The sequence below is a fragment of the Mirounga angustirostris genome, unplaced genomic scaffold, assembly GCF_029215605.1.
Source record: "Mirounga angustirostris isolate CCGP_5_RB_7025 unplaced genomic scaffold, mMirAng1.0.hap1 SCAF_5, whole genome shotgun sequence".
NCBI lineage: Eukaryota > Metazoa > Chordata > Mammalia > Carnivora > Phocidae > Mirounga > Mirounga angustirostris.
In genome coordinates, this window is record NW_026991713.1 from 151,115,886 (window position 1) to 151,123,404 (window position 7,519).

The 7,519-nt window shown below is 50.3% G+C and overlaps 1 protein-coding gene across 1 annotated transcript in view; it reads right to left on the reverse strand.

Moving 5' to 3' along the window:
• Nucleotides 1–7,519, reverse strand: part of PARN (poly(A)-specific ribonuclease) — a 305,400-nt gene that overhangs the window by 47,052 nt on the left and 250,829 nt on the right. The window lies entirely within an intron of this gene.

Genomic DNA, 7,519 nt, shown 5'->3' on the forward strand with positions numbered 1-7,519 from the left:
TTTAGACCTTCACGGTTCCATCTCCTCTTTGCTGACTGGTGCTTGGACTGGTGCAGTAGACTCCTACCTGGTATCCTTTGCTTTCTGTATTGCCTCTCTTCCACCCTCCTTCCACTGTCATTTGACCTCTCTCCAACACAGCAGTGAATGTGTCACTCTCGTCATTCTGTCCTTCACAAGATGTCCACCAGCATGGCATTCCAGGCCCCCAGTGTCCCTCCTACTGTGCTCCCTCTTGCTCTTCAGTGTTTTACACCAGTCTTTAGTATGCCTTCAATTCAGCTTGTGCCTTCGTCCTCTGAGCCTGCATATATGCTGTTCCCTCTACCTATAATGAATGGCCTTTCTCCATTTCTGGCTTCCTGGAAAACTCCTACTCATACCACAACACTTTGCCTAACTATTACTAACTTAACTATTATTTTGAATCATCCCTCAATGCATTAGTTGGAGTTGCTCATTCCTCGCCGTACCACCAGCACCTTGACTTTATTGCTTTTCTAGCACTTACCACACGATATTACAGTTACTGGCTTACATGCCCATGCATTTCCCAAGAGACGAGAGGCTGAAAGCTCAAATGCCCAGAGGAGCCAGACAGATTGTGCAAATGTGTGAAAACTTTCGGGCATAAGACAACAAGGACTCGAGGGGCCTGAGAGAAACTTGAGAGTCCACGCCAGGCTCAAAGCCACCACGTTTCTCAAAACCCCATGTAAATGAGACCTAGGAATCCTCCTCTGGCGGGCAAGCCTTGCGGAAATTCATGTACACAAGGCTGTTCAGAGCAGCTTTGCTGGGAAGAGCTAAATGTCCGTCCAGGAAAACAGAAATGCAAACTGTGGAATGCTCACAGAATAGAATTAAGTTCAGCAGTTCAAAGAAATAAACTATAACTCCATCCAACTACATGGAGAAAGCTCACAAAATGTGGAGCAAAAAAAGGCAGGCAGAGAAAGATGATGCCATTTATACAGAGTAAACATGGGGCAAACAAAGCCCTATTTGTTTCTGGTCACATAGGTGGCGAAAGCATAAAGACTTGCCTGTGTGATGATGTCTACATCCAGGACAACGTTGTCTGTGGGGATCCTAGAGATGGCCAAGAGGGTATTACCTGAATTTGTATTTGATTTTATTTATGTACTACTTAAACTGGGTGGTAGCATAGGGGTGTTTGTTAATTTATTCTCTGTTGTTTGGAGTTGGCCTGAAAGACCTCACAATTAAAGGCAAAAAAAAAAAAAAAAGTGGCTCTCGTGTGGTCTAACCCACATCAAGCCACCTAGCACAGAGCCTGGTACATACACGGTGAGGAAGATACTACATCCATTTTACAGATTGAGAGAAAGAGAGAGAAGGTACGTTCCCCAGGTTCTGGAGGACGGACTGGCCTTGGGTTCGGGGCTAGAAATGGGTGCGCAGAGGTAGAAATGGCCCATCCCTGGGCCTTTCCCAGAACCAGCCCTCCCCGGCTCACATTTATGTGGACATTTGCACAAGGCCACGGCAGTCCGGTATCAGAATGGAATTGAACAGCCCTTTCAACGTCCCCCGTGGCCCTCTAGAAGCTACCAGAGCAGGCATTAGTGGGGAGAGGCTCCAATAATCCAACTCAATGGCTCTAAGAATTCTCCCACTGTCTCCACAGCCGGCCCATCTGGTAGGCCTCTGGCCTCTCCCCAGACTCTCTGCCCCCCCCCACCGCCCCCAGCTGGGATGACTCCTCTCTGACCAACTCGCCACTTGTCACCTACGTGATCTATTCTCTTTCTCAGACTCTCTGTCCCTTCCTAATGTATCTCCACGATGTCTAGGTTCCTTTTGACTGGTCCCCTCACCCATTACCCTGAGGGCACATCAAGACCTTGCCCACAAGGCTAACACAGTCTTTGGGGACCGGCTGTGGGTATTCAAAAGATTCTACTTTCTTTCCTTCCCCAGTGACAGCCACTCCGACAGACCTGAGCCAGCAACTCTCCTCTCTTCCCACATTTCTTGTCTAGGATAGGTAGGGTGACCCACCGTCTGGTTTGCCTGGGACTCAGTCTTTTTTTTTTTTTTTTTTTAAGATTTTGTTTATTTATTTGACAGAGAGAGACACAGCGAGAGAGGGAACACAAGCAGGGGGAGTGGGAGAGGGAGAAGCAGGCTTCCCGCCGAGCAGGAGCCCAATGTGGGGCTCAATCCCAGGACCCTGGGATCGCGACCTGAGCCGAAGGCAGATGCTTAACGACTGGGCCACCCAGGCGCCCTGGGACTGTCCCAGTCTTATCACTGGAAGTCCAATGACCCAGAAAACCCCTCGGTCCTGGCAAACCAGGATGATGGGTCATTCTACCTATCCTTTCTTCCAAAAGAAGCTACACATCTCAGGGACTCTCTTAAGAGACTTGGAGACAGGCTACCACAGGAATGACCACCAGCCTCTGACCAGCATGAGGTCCCAAACCCCAAGGACATCTTGCAGTCAGTGTCACACAGGGATTGCTGCATCTTCAAGATGCAGGTGGAGACCCAGGCCCTGGTTGGGACCATGTGGCCCCAGGCAGCACTGAAAGTTGCACATTGCATTCTCCAGGGGTAGACATTGGGAAATTTCTATAATCCAGGCCATGAAGGTTGGGGCTGGCCACTCTGCATGGCAAGAAGAAAGAATTTTAAGTCAAGGGGTCAAAACTCAAATACCTACATGACCAGGCAGATGACCTAAGTGAATCCAGCCAGGCAGGAACTATGCCCTTAGTACTTTGGATACTTTTTTCTACAAGGAACAGGGGCTGCCCTGTCTCAAACTGCCTTTAAAAATAAGGAAATTTATTAGGCATTTACCAGGATGTCTAGAGGGATGGTGTGTTTCTCAAGTGAATTTTCGATCAGCTCCATCAGGCCACGAGAGACACAGGTTCCTTCCACCTCTCTTCTCTGCCATCAGCATGTTGGCTTCACCCCCAAGTCTGGCCCAAAATGGTTGCTGCGGTTCCAGGGATCACATCCAAATTCCCCATCTCTCATTGGTTGGAATGGTGTCACATGGTTATTCTCCAACCAATGACTGGTGGTTTCCCCTGAGCCAAAGAGCTGAGCTGGAGAGGGGTGTGGAAGGACAATAAGAAGAGAATTTCCATCACCAACTTGAGGAAGGATCTGGGACAGCCACTTGAAACAGAGACACTGTTTCATACATCCATAAGCCTCCTCTTCCTCCTGGTCTCTGAGCCAGGCACCACATTTCACAGCCCTTTTGGGTACTTGTTGGGCCTCATGATGGGCGCTCACCCATGTAAGACATTTCCTAGCTGATGCAGTTAAAAGCTGGTTTGCTTTCCCTGTAAACCACCCCCGCCCCCAGCTCATGGAGAAAGAATGAAGCCCTAGAAGATGTCAGAGTACCAGTTGTGATCGCGGGGTCATGGGATCAGGACCCCCATTGGGCTCCATGCTCAGTGCAGAGCCTGCTTGGGACTCTTTCTCCCTCTTTCTCTGACCCTCTACCACCAACCCCCACCCCGGCACTCTCTCTCTCAAATGTATAAATAAAATCTTTAAAATATATTTATTAAAACTTTTTTTTTAAAGACGCCAGAGCCACAAAATAAAAGGCACCTGGGTTTCTAAATAACTTGTGGGTCCCCCTGCTCCCCACTTCTTGCACTGTGATCCAAACAAGAAATCAAACTGTACTGTGGTGAGCCATTGAAAGTGTGGGATTGTTTGTTACAGCAGCTAGCCTTCCCTGACTCATATGTTATTATATGCTGTTCTGCTCCAACCAACTGTTGCCCTGTGGGAATGCGGGCCCAGCGCTGCCAAATCTTTTGATCATCTGATTTTTTGTTTTTTTAAGAGAAGCCAGAAATCTGGATTTTTTTAAATACGAAATTTCCTGATTTAAAAATGTTGGCAACCAAATCAATTTTATTATTATTATTTTAAATGGTCTGCGGGCCAAATGAAACACATCTGTGGGCTCCACTTGGCCTGGGGCCTGCCAGTTGCAACCTCTGGTCAAAACACTTCAAAGCCAACAGTATTGATTTTTAAGTTGGTACTGGTCTGAGCGGCAGCGCTAGGTCCACGGTCATGTGGGTTCCAGAGAGGAGGTCTATGCAGAAGGAGACACTGTTCGAGTCCTTCATGTCTACCTGGGCTGTGTATGGAACATTCTTCCAGTTTCCTGACACAGCTTGGCCACCCTGCTGAAATTCCAAGACGTTGACCTAGCAATTCTAGGCGACCCGGTCACGCTGAACCAGGCTGACCTACCCACCCAGTCCCTGGTGCCACTTCCGCTTTGGTGTCCACGACTTAGAGAGAAGGGAGAACCCCTCGCACCTTTGAATCCATCCCCAGCGTCCAGGGGCATGGGTTCCCCACTCCCATTTAACAGGGATGGACCATTGCTATAATTTATTGAGTACTTAGTGTGTGCTCTGTGCAAATCATGCAGTTTCATCCCCTACACATTGTTGCCAGTGGGGACGCTGAAACTGGGGACAGCCAAGGACTTGTCCAAGGTCACAGCCTGATTGATCTCTTTCCATTGCAAAGCCTTTCTTTCTTTTTTTTTTTTTTTAAGATTTTATTTATTTATTTGACAGAGAGAGATAGCAACAGCAGGAACACAAGCAGGGGGAGTGGGAGAGGGAGAAGCAGGCTTCCCGCAGAGCAGGGAGCCCGATGCGGGGCTCGATCCCGGGACCCTGGGATCATGACCCTAGCCGAAGGCAGACGCCCAACGACTGAGCCACCCAGGTGCCCCTGCAAAGCCTTTCTTAATGGGCCTTTGTAACCGGCCTCTGTCATGATGCCCCTAGCAGGCGAGGGTCTGGTGCCCAGCAGACCAGGAAGCCCAGACCCTCCGTCTCACCAAATGGCAGTTTATCTTTCTGTCTAGCCGGGGCCTGGAGTTCTCGGCCTCCTGGGAGCCTCCACATCTTCACAGATGGGACACCACTGCAGTCCCAGCACCCACCCCCACCCAGGCTTCTCTTCCAGTACTTTTCCTTCTTTCTTTTATTCATTTTCTAACAAAACTTGATTTCGCCCTGCCATGTGCCAGACAGGGCAGGGTGCCAGGAGTCCAGGCTTTTCCCGGAGGCTCCTTCTGCCCAGGGTGGCCCCTTTGCACTTCTCGTCCGGGCCCTGGCATCTTTTCCTGGCCAGAAACCTGGGTGCGGGTGGCGCCCCTTCCTGGGAGAAGGCCAGAGTGGGCCTCTGGGGCTTCTAGCCCAAGAGTGGGGTGTTTTCCGGAGTCTAGTGTAGCTGGATGTCAGGCTGGCCACTAGCTCGAGTCACGGGACGCTGAGCCAGAATGGACAAGAGCAGGCCTCAGAGGGATCGGGGGGACATCTTTTAGGGGGCTTTTAAAATCCAAGGTAAAGGCAGAGCCCTGGTTGCCTTGGCGGGACGGGGTGGGTCTTGCCCATAGGCCCCAATTTTTTCCTCTGACATCCTCTCCTCTAAGTAATAACACCAGGCACGAGCAACCCTCTTGTGAACTCCCTCAGAGGCCCTTCTTTGCGAAACGTTGTTAAAATTCTAGGAGAAATCCAATTCTCCACTTGGAACCACCCATGAATTTGGCAAACCAGTGCCCTCCCCCTTAGAAAGGAGCACAAAAAACCCAGAAGAAATCCAAAACCTAATTCTGAAGCTGTGGGAAGATGAGAGCAAAGAGGGTCAAGAAGCACAGGGACATCAAAAACTAATGATGCAATGTAGGGTGATTAACATGACATCGAAACAACAACAACAAAAAGCAGCACAGGGACACCTACTCAACAGAAACATCTTGGTCAGAACAATACGGCAACAGCGTCTCCGGTGGGGTGGGCCATTTCGGGTGCTTGCCTGCATTGACTTCAGAAACTGAGTTGGCGCTCAATGTTAGGCGCAGACAGTGGAGAGCTGAAGTGCTCGCTATGCAGAGTGATTTGGAAATACTTATATAAATGTCACATAATGAATTTCCAGCGGAGGCTATATTAAGGAAAATTCTGAAACTATGTCAATGAAGCCAATTTTTGCAGCATTTCTGAATATTTTTTTCACTTGTTAGGAAGTTTTTGTTATGTCTTTTCCGTTAATGGGACTTAACACTGCAACTTTTAAACACAAAATAAAGAAAAAGAAAATCTTTATAGGAAGCAATGGGGGAAAAAAAATGCCAAGTACCCCCTCCCTACCAGGGTATTTGTCTCATTTAAGCCCCGTGAAAGTCCTATAAGGCAGGTATTATAACTCCCACTTTACAGATGAGGAAGCTGAGGCCCAGGCTGGCTCAGCAGTGTCCAGGGTCTCCCAGCTTGTAAGAAGCAGCAGGGGGAGCCCAGCCTCTCGTGCGCCCTACCCCACAAGAGGGGCGCAGGGGCAATGCGCTCTTAATGGAGACCACACACCAGCGGGACCAGCAGGGAGGATGCAGGTGGACACCGCGGCCCAGCTTTGGTCTCTCATGGTGCCCTGACCCAGGCACCTTGAGGTCAGCGACCTGTCCTGTTTGCCACTGTGGCCCCAGCATCAGCTCTGGGCCTGGCACACACAGGGCAAGCAAGCTTTGGATCCAAGAACAACTGACCCCAAAGCCTCACTCTTCTCCTCTGGAAAATGGGCAGAGCTCAGTAAGCTAGTATACGTCCCGTGCTTGGCGCATAGTAGGTCTTCAGGAATAAATGGGGACTGATGATTATCAGTGATCAGCCCTTTGCTTTAAGAGGTGTCTGACCTATCCCCCTTTTGCTACATTCCCCTCCCAATGCTATGGGAGAAACTATCCCCTAGGGGTCCCTCCGCCTGGATTGAACCCAGAGACCTCCCCACCACAGCCTTCCTTGCCTCCCTAAGCACTGCCCTCCAGGCTTCTGGAATTAGAGCCCCACCAGAGAGAAGGGACATGAGACACAAAGCAGTGGGTCAAAGACCAGTGCAGTGACTGCAAACCAGGACCCCCCTTCTTCCTTCCCCCCGAAAGTGGAGGCAGGAAGTAGGGGTGCACCTGGGACAGAAGGAGAAGAGGGGCGTGTCTGGCTCACTCCCTCTGGCTGCTGTCCTGGGCCCCCCTAGATGGCATCAGGAGGGCCCACTGGTTGGCGATGTGTTTTCTGAGTGTGACACGCGTTGGCCAACAGAGGACAGCAAATACATTTTTTATGATCCTGGGAGGCTCAGTCCTGTCACATTGACTCGAAAAGAGGCTGGGTAGTAGAGGGGGACAAGTCATGTCTCAGTTATCTGGATCCTCTGGATCCCCTACAAGAGGGGACACTTGTACCATGATCTGGGGGTCCCTGGGCAAGGGGTGCAGGTGGAGCAGATTTCAGGAGGGGCTCAGCTGTAGGGGAGGGGCCCCCTCACTGTCAGAACCTTATGTAGCTTATGAAGGGGGTGTCACCCCAGGGGCCAGATCTTTGCCAAGTGGAGAAGGTACCCTCAGTGCCCCACCACCAATTTCCTGCAGATCTCTTGGAGCCTGCCACTTAGAACGCAGCACCAAAGTGACTTTGCAACGTGTGGGGGG